This window comes from Neopsephotus bourkii, unplaced genomic scaffold (genome assembly GCF_033783945.1).
Source record: "Neopsephotus bourkii isolate Nb327-2 ecotype Australia unplaced genomic scaffold, CSIRO-AGI_Nbou_v1 NB_547, whole genome shotgun sequence".
Lineage (NCBI taxonomy): Eukaryota > Metazoa > Chordata > Aves > Psittaciformes > Psittacidae > Neopsephotus > Neopsephotus bourkii.
In genome coordinates, this window is record NW_026901048.1 from 407536 (window position 1) to 425929 (window position 18394).

Below are 18394 nucleotides of genomic sequence, written 5' to 3' on the forward strand. Positions count from 1 at the left end.
AGGACGTGCGGGTCTCCGTAGCGCTCACCGCGGGACAGCGACTCGCGGGTCTGCGAGCTGCGAGAAACTGAGCGGCAGCGGTCTCGGATTCCTCCGCGCCGCAGCAGCAGTGCCGCCGGCTGCCAGTGAAACCCGAAACCGGGGCTGCGGCTGAGGGCCGGCCCTGGGAGGCCGTTCCAGCCCCTCGCACCGTGTGTATTTACACATCCATGCGCACACGGACACTCTTCTCAACTTCTCGGGCTGCGAGCCGTGCGGCGCCGGGGCTTACTGGAGGGAGGGCACTGGGAGCGCGGAGCTCCGGCGTGGCGCTGGCAGCCCGCGGAGAGGAAGGGAAGGAGGGGAAACTTGTGAGTGCACTCAGGCTGAAACAAGCTGTCACCGGTTCCGAGTTTGTCTGGGGGAGCCACCGCATTTATGGGTGAGGAGACTGAGTCTGCTTGTGGGCAGTAGGAGTCCTGGCCCGGGGCAGTTTCGGAGCTCTCGCTGGACTGGGTCGGCAAGGCAGCTGAACGCACGGTAGGTAGCATCGATGCGGGCTGTCCCGTGGTCATTGCAGGACAAATAATTGCTGCAGACCAGGAAGCAGAGGCAGCAGCTGTCTGTGCGTGTTAACGTCTGCTCTTGTCTGCCGGGCATGTGTGTGTGTAGGCATCTTTAAGTGGTGTTGTGTGCTGTTACTCCTTAACAGTGTTACATACTTCATAACAGGATTTCTCTTTGTTGGTGTCACGGGTACAAGCAGAATATGTGTCATCTGGCTACTTGTTGGCTTCAATATAAGTAAAAGCCCTTTGTGCTTTCTGCGATCTCCATGTTAAATCTTTGGATTTGTGATGGCTGTCTTACAGTCTTCCTCAAGTATCTGCAGCAGGCTTGCAGAGATCAGTTCTCACTGGGACAGACGTACCATAAGGATTTGACTGTAATCACAGAAGAGTTAGGGAATCTTCGGTAGGTGTCTAGAGCTATTGACTGGCTTTCTTGTTAAGATAAGGGAGTCTTCTCTTTTTTTTCCCTCCACTGGGCTTGTATGGAATATTTATCTTTCTTAGTGGTAACCTGAACGTATATTGTCAGTTTTGGGGTTTTCTTCTTTCAGCAAATTGGAAAGTAGTAAATAATTCATGTTTGATCTTGTTACAAACATTTTTACAACACATGACTGCAGATAAACAGCAGTGGGGATTTTCTGTTTGGTTGGGTTTTTTTTTGTTGTTGTTGTTTCTTTTATTATTTTTTTTTTTTTAGGTGGGTACTCTTCTGTGTAGGTAGAAATAAAACCCCAGATTAATTCCCTGTGTAGCACAGTGACTTTGTAACACTGGATTTGGCTAATAATGTGAATTCTGTCTGTGTTAAGTAGCATGGTAGCTGGGAAGATTGGCAGGTTGGGTCATATTGGATCAGCAGGTATTAAGACGCAGTTAAGTTTTTCTGTTGCAGAGTAGTTCTGTACCTGAAGGTGACAATAACTTCTGTATGTTCAGGGGGGAAAGGATTCCCCAAGGGATAAGAATTAAGGGAGAGGGATTTATCAATACAAGGGGCAATGTGTCTTGTCCTAACTAAAAATCATGGAAGTTGCATCCTATACTCACAGAAGGCATGCAGAATTACAAGCAGAGGTAGAGAGAAAGGAGGATTGAGTGTCAAGTGCTTGTTTCCAGTCCTGTGAAATTGTCACGCTGTGGCAGGATTTGTTATTGCAAAAAGCATCTTCTAGTATATTATACTGGTGACTTGTGTTAAAAATAAATGTGCTTAAGAACTCGTGTTTCTTTGTTCATGGTGTATAAAATCTGCCTCTTCTTTGATTGGTGTCCTGTCTCTCACCTGCTTTTTCTTCTCTTGTTCTTTACTTGACTCTCATTCTTTAATGAAATTAGACAGATTTATATGAAACTTATTGTGTGCCCCCCCCGCCTTCTTTCCTCAACAACAACAAAAAAAAGCCTCACAGTAAGTAAAAAATGTAAAGCCATGTAGAAAATCCAGCTAACATGATTGTGTGAAAGGCAAGACTTACATGAGAGGGAGGCTGTGGGTTATTCCTTTAAGACATGCCTCTCCTGTGTTTGCAGGTTAGTGCATGAAGTTCACTTTTATCAGTGGTCCTGTAGCTAAGTTCAGTTTTCTGAAGATGGAGTTCAGAAAGCTAGAAATTAAGAAAGGATTGCCTGACAAGTAATAGTTTGAACTCTTGATAAGGCCATGTCTGCAGAAGTAACTAGAATAGAAAGACCCTCCGAGCTCCATGTGCAGCTATAGCAGACCTCTCAGGCCCTTTTCCTCTCTTGCTGCTTCATTCAATATCTGGTTTTTTTCAACACACCATGTGAAAGAAAATTAAGAAAAGAGTTGAAATTCGGGACGGGCAGTTTGAAGTGATTTGGATCCTATTACCTTTAGCTGTCTTCCCTGTAGGCTATTTGGTATTTATTGTGACCTGAAGGTCTTTGGAATTACGCTTTATTCCTGGAGCAGTTACTTACTGGCTTTATCTATACTGGGCAGAAGGAATGCTTGACATGAGTTTTTCTTTTTTAAATAACCTCCTGGAACAGAGTGCAACACTTCATCATATTGGGAGGGTTTTAACATTGTAAACTGTCTTGTGGGTGAGTGAACTGTATGTTAGCTTTTAGCCGGGAAGGAAAAGAAAGGGTTGTCTTCTCTTGGAATTCTAAACCAAGAAAAATGCTGGAAGAGAATATTTGGTACAGGTTTTCTTCATTTACTGTCTGCGATTTATCTTACCTGGAATCCTCAACATTGCAGAAAGCCGAGTTGCCAATAGTGTTGGTTGATAAGGAAGTACACAGCTTTTATGAAACTTGTGACTCTACTACCTGTCTTGGGAGGATAGAAAATTAAAATGACAGTAGAGGCCAAATTTCCAGCTTAGATTCTCTTCCTACATGTAGGACTGCAAAAAGTCCCAGTAATAAGATTTGGTCTATGTTAGTTTCTATTATTGTGCTAAAAAGGAGGTATGTAACAGAATTGTTTTTTATAGTTGTTGCCTGCATTTATTTAGAAAAGCTTGATAAAGTTGCCCTTTTTTAATTGAGGGAGAAAGTTGGGTCAGCTGCATAACACTCAAAAGGGTATGAAAATACCAGACATCTCAAAGATCTGGCTGTACTTCAGCTTCGGCAGCATAGCAGACATCCCCGAGTCCTGTGTTGAGGCAGATAAAGGCTTCATATGCAGAGCTGAAATCCCAGCCTTATAGCAGTGAGGAGGATATATAGGCTTCGGTGGCAGCACTGCTATGGGAGCCAGGAGATGCTACCTTGCCAGGACTTTGCCCCATCCCTGGAAATGCTCAAAGCCCCATTCAACTTGGCCTTGAGCAACATGGTCTAGTGGAAGGTGTCCCTGCCTGTGCAGAGGTATTTGAACTAGATGATCTTTAAGGTTCCTTCAAAGCCAAACCATTCTATGACGTTGTGTGTGAGCTCCCAGAAGCAGCTGGATGCCATTAGGAAGCAGCTTGCTTTGGTCCCTGTGGTTTCCAAACCTCATTAGGACAGCCAGCAGTTGGGAGTTGATGCCTCCCAGGCCTCATGGTTCTGTGGTCTTTGCTTTCAACAGGTACCCCCACAATACAGCTGTGGCAGCCAGTCTGGAGGTGGCTGATCTTGGTGTGAGGGGCTGCATGCTGAGGGACATCTTCCTATCCTTCAGCTTCTTGTACACTTCCTGACTCACTCCTACTTCACCATTTTGCCAGTTAGATTTCAGTGATCAAAGTGTGGATGGTAAGGACCGGAGTGAAGCTGTGAATTTATTTCATGTTGAATTGATTATGCATTCAAAATGATCCATAAGGGTCCTTGATTAGCTGCCATTATAAGCTAGATCATTTATTTTTTGAAAAATATCCTGTTTTGCTAATAGAAAGTCACTTGATAGGCTCTTAATGCTCTGCATTATATCACATGATAATTATTGTCTTAAATGATATGCTTTACAAATTTATTTTATTTGACTGTCTTTACCTACCACTTTTGTTAGTTCTGGTTCTTACTAGCTCTTTTAGTAGCCTTCTTTATAAAAATTCCTGCTTCCTTTAGAGTTACTATATTATTTGCTACCTTTTCTTTGTAAAAGTGGAAAACAGAGTTCCTTGATTATGATGTCCAGTTCTTTAATTATTTCAGCCTTTTAAAAATGGTTTCCAGTTTTAGAAAATGCTTCTAGATGTTTGGATACTAGCACTAGAAGTAATACTTCGGGGTCAGTCCTGTGAAATCCAGAGACACAATAATGATCTGTATACTTTATTTTTCCCTTGTTAAATAGTCTTGTGATGATGCTGGGGATGGGGCTGTTGTGTTGAACAGGGACCTTGAGTTTTCCTTCAGGAGGATGTTCTCAGGTACTGTCAGATCTTCACAACTTCTGCTGAGCAAAACCACAGATGGCTGGCTGTCAGTCGCCTTTCCTCTTTGTAATTAACGGCTTCCTTGGTACTTGTCACTTGCACTGTTTTTCAGTCATTATCTTTTTTCTTTTCTTACCTTTTTTCTTCCAAGTCATTGGCTAAATTGCAAAATAAGATAGTTCCCTTGAGACTAGAAACCGCCTGCAGCGTGATACTGCGTTTTGTTTACAGTCATGGTTTTTGACTTATCTGTTAACTCTTTGAACTAATTTTGTCTGCCTGGCTCAGCTCTTGTTCCATTGGGCTTTGCTAATGAAAATGTCATGCTCTGCCGTGCCAGAGGCCTTTGAAGGAGAGAGCACATGAACTCAGTGCTTTTAACTTTGTCAAACTTCTGTTGTTTATTGTTGTACTGGTTAGTTTGGAGCGGCTTTTATGCTCTGGCTCAATGAGACAAACTTGAGCAACATGTAGAACCCTTTGGCAATGTTTATATAGTTTATTGTCGTGGCATACCTTTAGTTTTCCTATATTTAGTTCTGTGCAATTTTGTGTAATAGCGATTATGATTAATAGCTCTTTAGCAAAGATTTCTTTCATGTCTGTTACTCCCAAGAAGTAACTGGTGTATTCCTGTCGTCCTTTTCCCACATCTGCCTTTGCTTTCAAAGCAGTTAAAATTTTAACTGGACTGGTGTTCTTGGCCTGTCAAATTGAACAATCATGAAGTAAAATGCAAAACTCCAGCAATTTGCCTGTGTCCATCCCTCTAGATGTCACTAACTGGGTGAAACAAACATGCTTTTTCCTGTGTTTGTGTTGTCTGGGCCGAAATCTGTTGGCTATTTCCATATTTTGAGGTACTTCTCTGTTTTGCAAGGAGGTAAAGTGATCCTTCAGCAGGTAGAGAAAATAGCCTTCCACTTAATCCTTGCTGAAATGACCTGACCTTGGCTCCAGCAGCGGCATCCTGGATTTCCCATAAGCTTCCTTTCTAGCTCTTTCTGTAACTTTCCCGGCTACCACATCCTCTTTGTGAGAAGAAAAATACGGAGAAGGACAGAAGTGAGACCAGGGGAGTCCCTTGCTTCCCAAAAGTGCTAGTAGTTTGCAGCTTAAGCTCGAAAAGCTTTTAAAAAGAGCAGAAAGAATGGTCAAAGACACAAGACAGCTTCTGTCCAAGAAACAGTGAGGCAGGAAGGAACTTGTCAGCCAGATGAGATGACTGAGAAAACTGCATAAATGAGTGATTGGGAAAGAGTGAGCAGAGGCCAATTCTTCACTTATTTCCAATAGAGAATTCCCAGGGTGTATCCAGGAGTGATGGTGGCATGCTCAAAACAAATGAAAGGAGGTAGTACTGTGCACAAGATGTACATAAGGTGTAATGAAGTTGCACAAGTACTTGCCAGAAAATACTGTGGTTAGTTAAGGGAAAACCCAGTTTTAAGGGGTAGCTGGGTGAAAGTCTTGTCGTGTTCTTGTCTTAGATTTTCTGCTTGTTCCTGAGAGTTTGCTTGAGTCACAGTTGGAGATGGGATGCTGGGCTCCTTGTAGGCATCCATTTATTCAGTTTTGACCTTCTTGTGTTTTGATGTTACTTATGTGGGGGGGGAAACATGCAGTTCTGTGTTTGTGGCTTGATGGAAGGGAGCTGAATGACCACAGCAGACCATTGCAATGTGTGAAAGCTTGCCTTTTTCAGTTGGAAGTGTGTGGACATATGTAAGCATAAGAGCTGGTGTTGCAAAGCAAGTTGTGATGAATCTTTGTGCTTTTGATTTTTTTTTAAAGTTCACAACCATGTTTCCAGGTAGTGCTGTGGGGATGTGTGGGCACAGTGTTACAGGATGAGTATTCAGAAAATGCATCACAAGAGTGAATCACATGAATTCAAGTGGAAAAGAACCCCTGAAGCGTGTTGGAACTTACTCAATGAGTTTTTCTCTGCAGTGCTGGCTGTCAAGCCGGGTATGTAAAGGCGGAAAAAGTAGCTAAAGTACTACTGTGCTGTGACAGTCCTAGTGTGATAAATGATTGTTTAGCAAACGGGAGAGCACTACAGTCAAGGGTACTTAAAAGTATGCTAAAGGCCCCTCTTCAGTTGTTTCAGAAAGAAAAATAATGCAGAGGATGCAGACAATTAGCTTTGCTTCTTATTCTTCACATCCTACTCTGTAGATGAGATGGATGTGGTTACAGTTCCCCATGCCCAGAATGGTTGCTAATTCTTTCAGTATTTATTGGGAAAAAAAATTTCTGTAAATCTCTAAACCTTGGGGAGCTGCATGTTCTATGATAGCTCCAAGATCTTATTGCCACCGTAAGTGTGGTGAGGCACTGGAATGGGTTGCTCAAAGAAGTTGTGAATGCTCCATCCCTGGTGGTGTTCAGGGCCGGATTGGACAACCTTGGGTGACATAGTTTAGTGTGAGTGGATTTCTTTTATTACTGTCTTTAGGTACTGGAAGGCTGCTCTAAGGTCTCCCCAGAGCCTTCTCTTCTCCAGGCTGAACAAGCCCAACTTGGCCTGTCTTCATAGGAGAGGTTCTCCAGCCTCTAATCATCTCTGTGATTCTTGCTCCCTCAGGTCTTGCTTTGGGTGTTGCAGAACTCCACACAGGACTGCAGGTGGGGTCTCAGCAGAGCAGAGCAGAGAGGGAGGATCACCTCCCTCAACCTGCTGGTCACACTCCTTTTCATGCAGCCCATCACACAGTTGGTTTCTGGGCTGTGAGTGCACACTGCAGGCTCATGTCGAGTTTCGTCAGCCAACACACTTAAGTCCTTCTCCTCCTGATCCACCGAGGGTCCATCCATCAAATCCATGATTCTTCAGTTTAGGGACAACGATGTTGTGCTGGACAGTGTCAAATGCCTTGCACAGGTCCAGGTAGATTACATCAGTTGCTCTTCCCTTATCCACCAATGCTGTAGCCCTGTTGCAGAAGGCCACCAAATTTGTCAGGCATGGTTTGCCCTTAGTGAAGCTATGTTGGCTGTCACCAATCACCTTCTTACTGTCCATGTGCCTTAACATAGTTTCCAGGAGGATCTGCACTATGGCCTTGCCAGGCATGGAGGTGAGAATGGCTGGCCTGTAGTTCCTTGGGTCTAGCTTTTTTAAAAATGGGGATTATATTCCCCATTTTCCGGATGTAGGAACTTCACTGGACTGACACAACTTCTCAAATATGATGGAAAATGGCCTGGCAACTTCATCCACCAGTTCCCTCAGGACCTGTGGGTATATTTCATCAGGTCCTGTTGACTTGTGCACCTTCAGGTTTCTTAGGTGGTCTTGAACATGGTCATCTACAGCAGGCAGTTCTTTGTTCTCCCAGTCCCTGCCTTTGCTTTCTGTGACTTGGGCAGTGTGGCTGGAGCTCTTGCCAGTGAAGACTGAGGCAAAAAAAAGTCATTGAGCTGTCTCCATGTCCTGGGTAACCAGGTCTCCTGTTTCCTTGTGGAGGGGGCCCACATTTTCCCTGGTCTTCCTTTTATCTCTGATGTGCCTGTAGAAGCTTTTCATGGTGCCCTTAATGTCCCTGGCCAGATTGAGTTCTGTTAGGGCTTTAGTATTCCTATCCTGATCCCTGCTAGAACTCATTCTCAGTGCTTCCTTTTTGGGGTGTAACAGATTGCTGCAGTTCAGAAACAAGAATATGAATGCACACATGTATCTAGGAGATGAAGACAGACTTTCGGGACTACATTTAGTTAATTATATCATTGACTAATTTGTCTTGGAAAGCGTTATGAGTAATTTGGGATCTCGATGTTGTTACGTGTGAGATAATGATGAGGGAAGAAGCTCTGCTGTACGTCTGCTTGTAATTATGAACTACCTACTACGGTATTTTGATTGTCCACAAGAAGTCAGAGCAAGCAGCCTATTTGCTGAATAAGCAACTATGGTAGAGCCACTAGATGTTTCCTTCGAGGATTTGGTTTTCTGGGTGTTTTCTCTGTGTGTGTTTGTGTGTCTATAGTGGGCTTGTGTTGAGCTTTTACCTCTTGTCCTTGATGGAGATTAAAATTGCATGTCAGTTGCATGGATAGTAACTGTGATTATCACCACTAAGTGGTCTTGCAACACACAAAAGAAGTCGTGGATGCTAGAAAGAAATCTTATCTCTGGCAGTGGCAGTATTTGTGCAGCTGTTCCTACAGATGTTTCTTTTTCCTTCTCTTCTGTAAATTTCTCTGAAGAAGTAATCCAACAAAGAGAAACATTAAAGGGCCTGCCTGGAGAAAATAAAAACTTGCAATGCCTTTTAGTTTGGAGGCAGTGATGGAGATAGTAGATTCACAGTTTAAAAAGGACTGTGAAGTCTTACTTCATGTTTACAAGTACAAAGCCTGTCTAGGGTCTGTGTTCAGTATTGCTAAATGGAGGTGTCCTAAAAATGTGAGTTTTGCAAATAGGCGCTGAAAGTGACTGTAGTAATTCGGGGATCTTAATAGCACTTCTGGAACCCAAATTGATTTGATCTCAGTAACTTCACTGTAAAATGTGTGGAGTTTAGAAGTGGGCAGGAAAAGTCCCAGTCAAAAAGCTTGTTCTGACAAGAGTTCTGCAGTGTGGCTAAAAATGAAGTTTACAAATGAAAGCATAGCAGCAAGCCTTCCCTCCCCCTACTCAATAGCTGGTTTGTAGACTGGGGATTAATTTTGTTCATATGTATTGCAAAATGTCATTCAGCATCTGCTGTGAGATGCGTTTATTTGCTGTTTAAAAAAAGTGAAAGTACAATTCCATAGCATGGAAGAGGTAAGTCATGAAGGTGCCATTTTAAATACAATTTAAGTAAAAATTCTTCAAAAGTCAGTAAATTAATTTGAATGTAAAACATTATTAACATCATTCATGATGCTGAAACCCCTTCTGTTCCTAGGAGAGTGCAGGGCTCAAACTGGCGTCAGTTAACTTCATCATCCAGAAACTTATAATAGATGATAGTTAGAAAAACATACATTTTTTTATAGACATCTGTCTTGATGCCAGCAGGCTTTCTTAGGTTGGGTTTTTCTCTCCAGGGACACTACTAAGTAAGCAGCAAGAACCTGTAAGAAGGCACATTGTAAGTAGTGTTTTTTGAGTAATGAAAACTTAAGAAAAACAATATACATCTGTCTGTAAGCAAAAGATCTGATCAGCTTTTGGGTTGTTTAGTTTTCCATGTAACCTGGTATGTGTGTGATGTCTGCTTCCTAAATGTAACCCACTATGCTTCAGTACTCTTTCTTAAGAGAAAATCAGACCTGGCTTTGTGCATTGTAGTGAGAATGAGAGAGCAGCCTTAACCTCAGCATGTAAATACATCAGGTGGGTAAACATCAGGGAGGGGCAGAACTCTTTTGGGTGATGATGATGGAGTAAATTGATGTAGACTGTCCATGAGCATGCTGGGTTGAAAAAAAAATTCTAACAGAGTAGGGAGTTCCTGGGTCTGCTGGGTTGGGACTGAGGGGGATATTAAATCAGTTGGTTTGATGGTGCTTTTTCACTGTCTGTAAGTAGCTGTGTTGCTGGCTCCCGTGGGACTTCAGAAGCTGGGCTTAATGATTCTGGTGGTCCTTTACTGTCCTGCCTGTTTATCATGTGTGGACAGTTGTAAAAGAATAGTCTAGTCCCTCACCATAGGAATATTTTACATGTATTATGAGACGTGCCAAGGCAAAAATATAATTGACAGCAAATCAACATGCTTGCATCACAGCAGGACCCTTATTTTCACTGTGATGGTTCTGTCCTGCATGAGCCAACTGTTAATTCATTTCTGGTAGCTTGACTGATTTTGAAGAATTTACAAGGTTTCAGCATAAGTGTTGCAAACAGTTCTGGTCACTTGCCATGATGATTTGACTCCTGATTTGGTCAGCTGTTACTGGTAGGCTTTACCACATTTAGAAATAGTTGTTGTCTCTGCCTTTGCAGCGGTCTGTGGGTCTTTGTATGGGAGTAGCCACATAACTCCCTTCAGATGCTGTCTTCTGCTAGGTGTAAGGGGAGAGGGAAGCTTCTGGGAAGGAGCAGGGGGCAGCTGTGATGATGACTCTGTAGACTGGGGAGCTTGGCATGTTTTTTAATGCACAGCATTCAAATATCTTGGAGTTGACTGTTGTGTCCTCTCCTGTTTAATATGTGCTGAACTGTACCTCTTGCACTTCTGCTGTCAGCCTGAGCTCACACAGCTTGCAGTGCTCTTGGCTGACGCCAGGAAAGGGCTAAAGCAGCCGGTTGAGTGTGTACCACCTGGCACATTCAGTGTGACTATTTATCACGTAACGAGATTAAGCCATTGTGCAGCAGTGCTGTACAATGCAGGCTCACGCAGCTCCTGATACCTTTCCTCGGCAACTGGAAAAGTACAGAACAGGAGTTCAGCATCGGGGTGATCCCCTGCTAACATTAGAAATAAAATCCTAAATGCTGAGACTCCCTTCAGATGTTTGCATGTTATTTGACGGTGTCACTCCTGGGACATTGCTTCGGAGATCTTCATCTCCCAGCATGAACAGAAAGGCTATGAAACGTGAGTTTTACCATTTCTTACTTTCATTGGGACTACTGGGAAATGGCACCTTAGCCAAAAGGCCATTTTAGTTATTATTAGTCTATGTAGGACTATGCAGTAAATATTTTGCAGCTTACTTAGGTGCCCAATAGGTAATGATAAATTACTATACAATACCTGATGAAAATACCCAGGGAAGGAAATAATTTCCAGTCTGTACCATTATACCAAGTGCTGAATGAACCCAGGTCAATAAAACAATAAAGAAAAGGTCACGCTACTACAGTGGAAGGGCAAAAACTGGAATAATGGGATACAAGCAGTGCTACTGAGAGATTTGAGGGACATGCCTTTGCAGTATTTCAGTTTCCCTTCTAAGGATGTGAAAAACAGGCAGTTATCACTGAGCTGTTGCTGCGGACAGGTAGTTATGACAGGGATAGATCTGATTTCACTTGCAGACCGATTGCCTGATAGTGCTAAATTGTGGACAGAGCGACTGGGATGTATTGATAGATGTGGAAATGTGCCACGAGGAACTAATTATTTCCCAAATGACCAGTGAGAAAATGTTTGCTTTTTTTCCCCCCCCTTGGATTTCATAAAAAGCTTTCACCTGCCATTTAGCTCCCCCTTAGAAATAATTGCCTCCAGTGTCTTAGGCTGGTGGGATTGTCTGGGTAATTTAAACCAAAATTGAATGTCTGGGGCCTGTGATGCCACTCAGATGTGCAGATATTTTAAGTAGGTCATACTTATTTTCTAATGACCTGAAATACCTGACAAATCTCCATACAACATGGCTCTTGAGGAGAACAAGAGTATGGCAGCTGTGGTAACATTTTTTCACTCAGTGGTCTGATTTTTTGAGCTGCAGGAGCATTCCTCTTCTTTTTGTACTTTCTTCTTGGAGAAGACGTTTAGCATTTTCTTCTGGATCTTGGAGGTGCTGCATGAGGGACTGCTGTATGTGTGACAGATCAGTGATCTGTTCAGTTTCCTCTGTCATGTACCTTAAAAAGAGAGCTCTAATGCAAATACAGTGTCATGTACTTTACTTATTTGTAGCCTCACTGCTCCTTTCATTCCTATCTGGAGATCAGAGGTCCATGTGAGGTCTGGTTTGTACCCATCCTATTCAGTGTAGTCTTGACATACTCAAAAAATACCATGATACTTCCTGTTAAATCTAGACCTTTCTCATGGAAGATTTTTCTTTGCCTGTTACTGCACTTTATCAAGTCTTGTTCTTTAATATGTGTGGTGCACACCTTCTTTACGTATTTATATCTTGAAAAACAGTGTTTGTTTTCCATTTTCAGTTCTCTAACATATTATGTTGGGGATGGAAAGACAGATAAAAAACAAGCATATTTTAATTGAGGAAGAGTCCCTGTCTGTCCATTTTTACAGTTACGGAACGCGTACATAAAATAAAAGCTGGACCATTAGCCAAATATTCTGCTGGAGGAATATTTGGTAATATCAGCAACTAAGGTAGTTCAGGATTTCCATGCCCATCTTTAAGACCTACACAGAATTTCTGCTCTTTAGAAATTGTAACTTGCAGTGCCTAGAGCTGTAGGCATTTGCATTTACCTGTCCCATTGCTTTTGAGAATAAGTAAGAGAGATAGAATAGGTTTTGTATCCCTAGACAAGATTTATTCTTGTCTTTGAATAAATCTTTCCCCTGTCATGGAATGAATCCACCGTTTTATGATTTCAAGCACTAAAGAGGTAATGTTGCCCTGGAGAATAATCAAAAGTATTAGGGAAATGCCTAAAGCATGGAAACCAAATAGCAAGTATGTCTAAAATCACTCGGCACTGGGAGATTACTGGAAGTTGCAGCTCATGTGTGGTGAATGTTGGCTGTGATATGCCAGTACAGCTGAAAGGATACGTGTACAGCTATGGATGTTAACTTGGAAAATACGAAGTGTGGAGCTGGTGGTAGCAAGGTACTCCTTAAATTTTGTGTGAAGTTAATGTCTGTGCTTGAAAAATAGGATGCAAATCTGAGCTCAGAAACAAGATGTGTGTGTTGCTAGAAGTCTGGAAAAAGTAGATTTGTGTGTGTTCAGAAGCATGCAGAAGCTCAGCTTTTTAGCATCTGCTGCAGACGATTAGCAAGGAAAGGGTTGAAGTCTTATTGTAAAAACAAAAAGATGATCTACTGGAAAACATAGAATGACACAATGGTTTGGTTTGGAAGGGACCTTAAGGATCATCCAGTTCCAACCCCCTGCCATGGGCAAGGATACCTTCCACTAGACCAGTTGCGCAAAGCCCTCTCCAACCTGGCCTTAAACGCTTCCAGGGAGGGGGCATCCACAATTTCTGTGGGGATGCTATGTGTCAAGAGCATCAAGAAATAATCACAGAGACGAGGTCTATTAAACAAGTTTCTTGGTTTGTGTATGTTTAAAAGCAAGAAGGCTTGAATAGTTTTTCTAGTTTGTAAAGTTGGATGCCTAGACAGATTGCTTGGAAACTGGTATGAGCAAATAGTTTGTTCTGAGACTCACTGGAAGTGGAACAAAAAGAATCTGTGTGTTTTGCCTAGTCCATCATTTGCAGAATATTTGAGGCTAATAAGGAGTAAAGTAGTGTGGAAATCATGACATGATTCTGTAATTTCTCCCCTGTTAACTGGCCTTTTAAAATTTTACAGAGCTCTTTAAGCAGCAACTTGTATTTTTGGTGGTGGTGGTGCTGAAACAACTCTGCAGGAAGACCGGATGTTTTAGCTGAAAGCTTATGTGAAAACACATTAGTTTTCACCAAGCTGACATGAAAAGGTCGCTGAGTTCCAAGATAGTGATGGTGATGCCATCCTGGGACAAAAGAGTACACAGTAAAATTGCTGTTTGGTTGGGGTGATGGGGTTTTCTTTGGTTTTGGGTTTGTTTCAGTTTATGTGACAGGATGTTACTGAGCCTGTTTCATATATATGTGCTATGTCATATAGTATAACAAAATTGTCAGTTCTGTTGGTTTAAGTTGTGTTTGAAATGAAAAGCAAATAATACACTACTATTAAGTAGCATCTCAATAAGGCCTCGGTGCTCCATTGTGACATTAGAATGGCTGATTGTTCTGGTCATGAAATTTGTAAAAAAGTCAAGGAAGATGCAGAGATTGAAAAGGTTTTTCATGGTAGGTGTTTTAGTGATGGAAGAATAATACTAAAGCCTCTGGAGTTGGGAAATGGGGAAGCAAGCCTTGGTCTTAACACTTGTACACTTAAGACAGGATTGAATTGGTAAGCTGGTGTTCAGACAAGGAATTCATGAACAAGGAGGCAGCATTTTTCTTGCATGTGTTTTTACTTTATAGATAGAGCTACTTTTCTTAGAGACTCTGAAAGAACAGGTGTATTGCTGCTAGTTAGTGCTAGTAGCATGTGGGGTTAAATTTGGCATTGTGAGTGAATTATAACTTTTTTTTGTTTGACATGGCAACATTTAACAGCTAAAAGGTGAACTTCAAATGTATGTGATTGATTCTTGCACAACACAATTGCTCACCACCCACTGACTGATACGCAGCCTGTCCCTGAGCAGTGATCGGCCCCTTATGGTCAACTCTCTGCAGTTTCTGTACTGAACATGGTGTTTTGTGGTGTGAAATAACCCTTTGGCTAGTTTGGGTCATATGTCCTGTCTCTGCTCCCTCCCAGCATCTTGTGCCCCTCCTCACTGGCAGAGCATGAGAGACTGAAAAGTCCTTGACCAGGGTAAGTGCTACTGAGCAACAACTAAAACATCGGTGTGTTATCAGCATTGTTCTCAGACTAAAGCTAAAACAGCACTGCACCAAATATTAAGAAAAATAATTCTATCGCAGCCGAAACCAGGAGAACAGAAAAAATATGACACTTCAGCCTGCACCCTTGAAATGTTGGATTGTTTTAAACATTGTTATTCTTGTTGTCCATACTGGTAAGAAATTTAAATGAAATGATGCCTTTTGCAGAGCTGGGGAAAAAAACCTCTGTGGTAGAAAATCAATAATTGCCATGCCTCTCCCAGCTTTTGCAGCGCTTGCCTTTACCCAAGCTGGCAGTTCAGTGTATTTGCTGCTTGTTAATAGTCATGCTTTATGTGATTTGGTAACATGAATGTGCACTTCTAAACAGCTGTTAAACTTCCTATGGCGTTTGTGAAATGTTAAATGTGAACAGTTTGCAGGTTGTTTTCTTGTAAGCAAAATTCTCTCCATCAGTCAGGAAAACATATTATGTTGTAGGTCACAAACATCAAGCACAGCCAAGTAAAATACTGATTTTTGTCTTGCTGTAGAATTTGGGAAAATTCTGAACAGTTCAAGGTGATGTCTTAAAACAATGCTGCATTAATTTGAGCATTTGGGGTGGGGAAAAAAGTTAAATTGAGTAAGGTCTTCAGGGTAACTTACCGGTTTTTGTGTAGTTATGCTAATTTTGCTGTGGGTTTTTTGCAGCTAAAGGAAGAGTCTGTTAATCAGAAAAGTTTTTAGTTGTTACCAAAGTACAGTGAGCTCTTGTAAGGGTTTTAGATGGCTGAATACCTATTGCTATAATAACAGCAAAATTTTATCATTCTTGTTGACAGCAAAATTTTGACTGGCCCTTTGTGGGTGTGCAGGGCTGGTGAATAAAAACGAAGTCCTCTGAAAACAGCAGAAGGCAAGCTTCCAAGTGTCTTGTGTTTGTAACATACCTGAGAGCTAATTGTAATTGGAGACTCTGTGTACAATGGACCAGAAAGAATAATACTTCATTACTGCATGCATTCGGTCAGGTAGTGTACGTGGTACATGTTTAACACAGGAGGGGGCTCTGAGAATTTCATGGACAAGTTTAGGGTGAGCACGTTCCTCGTGCGTGGTGAATTGGTGGTTCATTTCCACTGAGCATCTTTTATCCTCTCTACTCTGCAGCATGTTTAGCAGTTTTCCATGTTTGTTTTCAGACAGGTTCTTAAAAATTGCCAGAGAGCTTAGAAAATGCAACAGCTGCTGTGCAGAAAACTGGGAACAGTTAAGTATGAATAGGTGCCTTCAGTGCTTTTAGGACTTTTGTTTGTTGTTCAGTGTGTTGACCTGCTGTAGAGGTTAGTGTCAGCAGCTTCACAATCCATACTGTTTTACCAATAGATTTTGACACACCTTTCTTTCAAAAAAAGCTATTACTATTGAACTTAGTACTGTTGTTGTTATCCTAAGTGCTGCTGACAGTGTCTTGGCATTCTGATTGTACGAGAGATCGGGTTCATGACCTCAAGATACATCTGCTGTGGGCTTTTGATAGCTGATGTAATTTTTCCTCAAACAAAAGCTTCCATTTATATCGTGTTCAGTATCTCCTGAAACCAAATAAAAAGGGCAGAGAAAGTATTGCTGAGAAAAATACAGCACATACCAATAAACCAGGAGTCAGATAAATGTAGCAGAAAGCCAGTAGTAAGTTGAAATATGTGGAACATCATTTTAGGGTTATCCCAGTTGTTTGTGTCAATCTACCATCTGAAAGAGGAAAACTTCCTGCAAAGAAAGTCATATAGTTCATGGCATTACTGCTGTTTTGTCCAGCATGCATTCGCAGGTTTGTTCATATGCTTAAATCCTTGGTTTTGACCTGAACAAGTTAGATGCTGTCTTAGTCAAAAATGCTGTAACAATGGGATGATTTCTTCACATACGGAGGACATCAGCAGTGAGGGATACTAAGGTGCGTTTTCCTGAACTGCTGTATTTTCATAAATTCAGAACCACACTTAATATTTTGAGCTTGATGTGAAACCATGCAAAGCTCAAAACATCGGAAATCTGAAACAAGTGGCAGTAGTCATACAGAGAAATCTTTTAGCTAAACGTAAAACACATGTCTTCAGGAATATACATTTTCTGTTTATGTATAGGATCCTCATGAACAGCTTTGTGTTTATGGAATGGTAGTCATCAGGATGGTAAAGATGTTTGAAAACTATTCAGACCATCTTTTTTTTTCTAGTACAAATTTGGATGAACGTGTTGTGTGTGGAAAAAATGAACTTGAGCCAAATGGTGTACCTGCATGTCTGAACAGCTGAAGGAACACCTCACCGAACACCTGAGGGCTTTTGCTGGGCAGTGGAAAGGTGGTGCTTGTTCTTGTTGTTTAAACAAGAGACTGTTTACTCACCTAAGCATGTGGTGGTAACTTTGATGATTTATATTGCTGATGTACTTCCCAAGCCACATATTTTCTTGCCATATGTTTGTCATCTTCCCCTGCATGTTGTTGTTTTTCTCCTTAGTGCTTGCACCCTTCAAATATTTGTGGAATGTTTTGTGTTCTTTCCTTGGCTGTCACGGTGTCAGTCCAACAAAATGCTCATCTTTATTCCTCTGCCCTGAATGTCTTCCAAGTTGTTTTTGTTGTTTCCAGTAGAGAAAAATCAAACTCGGTGAACAAACTGATGATACATTGATATGATGTATTATTTTCAATATTGAATTGGACAGCGAGTTTGCAGCTAATTTGTTATATATTACCACTGTTAAGGAACTGTAATGAAGAAAGACATCTATGTTTATTGTGTTCCTTTCAGGCTGTTTTTGTCAGAGACGGCAAATAGTATTTTTCAAATGTTAATCTTGCAAGAAGTAGGCCAGAGTTGCAGTCTTTCCTCTGTTCTTAGTCCATCAAACGTAATTCTTGCAGTTCTCATGGGGAATCAAATAATTCTTACAAATCTTAAAGGCAGGTTTCTATCCAAGAGCAGCAACTTTACTGCCTTAAGATACGAAGAAAAAAGCCAGAATAGCTTTGACGAAGTCTGAGTTTTGTAAATTGTGCCATCTTTGTAAAGTGTTCCATTGCTTCCAAATTACCACTGTCGAAGCCTTTTTTCCTTTTCTTTTCAGGGATGCTAGAACAGCTTGCTAAGGTTTTGCTTTGCAGATTCACACTTTAAATAGCTCCTTGGGAAAGGGTTTGTTGCAGGGCTGCTTGAATGGTAGATTCTTAAAAAAGATCTGGACCGTGAGGTGAATTATGCCAGGATGCTCCTCAAGTCCCAGATGTGAGAAATATTTTGGGGCACCCAGATTGCTCAGCAGTCTCTCAGAAAATGTCAGACTGCTGCCAGAGCTGCTTATGTCTTTCCTTCCTTTCCTTCCTTTCCTTCCTTTCCTTCCTTTCCTTCCTTTCCTTCCTTTCCTTCCTTTCCTTCCTTTCCTTCCTTTCCTTCCTTTCCTTCCTTTCCTTCCTTTCCTTCCTTCCAGTGAACATGAAGTAAATTTCCCCAGTGAACCATGGTAACGATAGTACAGCAGCTTTGTTCTGGAAGACTGTATTGAAATCTGTTCCTTTTAAAACCGATTTTCATTTTTTTCATTCATCATGTGCCGTGCAGCTCTACCACGTGCTTAGCACATCTAATGTATGCTTGCGCGAGAGAACTGGAAGTCCTGTTTAAAATATTTTGCTTTCATAATATCCAGATGTGTCT

The 18394-nt window shown here is 41.6% G+C and overlaps 1 protein-coding gene across 1 annotated transcript in view; it reads left to right on the forward strand.

Moving 5' to 3' along the window:
• The first annotated feature begins 201 nt into the window (after positions 1-201).
• Positions 202-18394, forward strand: part of ARHGAP24 (Rho GTPase activating protein 24) — a 210554-nt gene continuing 192361 nt past the window's right edge. The window contains exon 1 of the mRNA XM_061350913.1: positions 202-519. The gene's annotated coding sequence lies outside the window, so the exon portion shown is untranslated. The remainder of the gene's footprint in view (positions 520-18394) is intronic.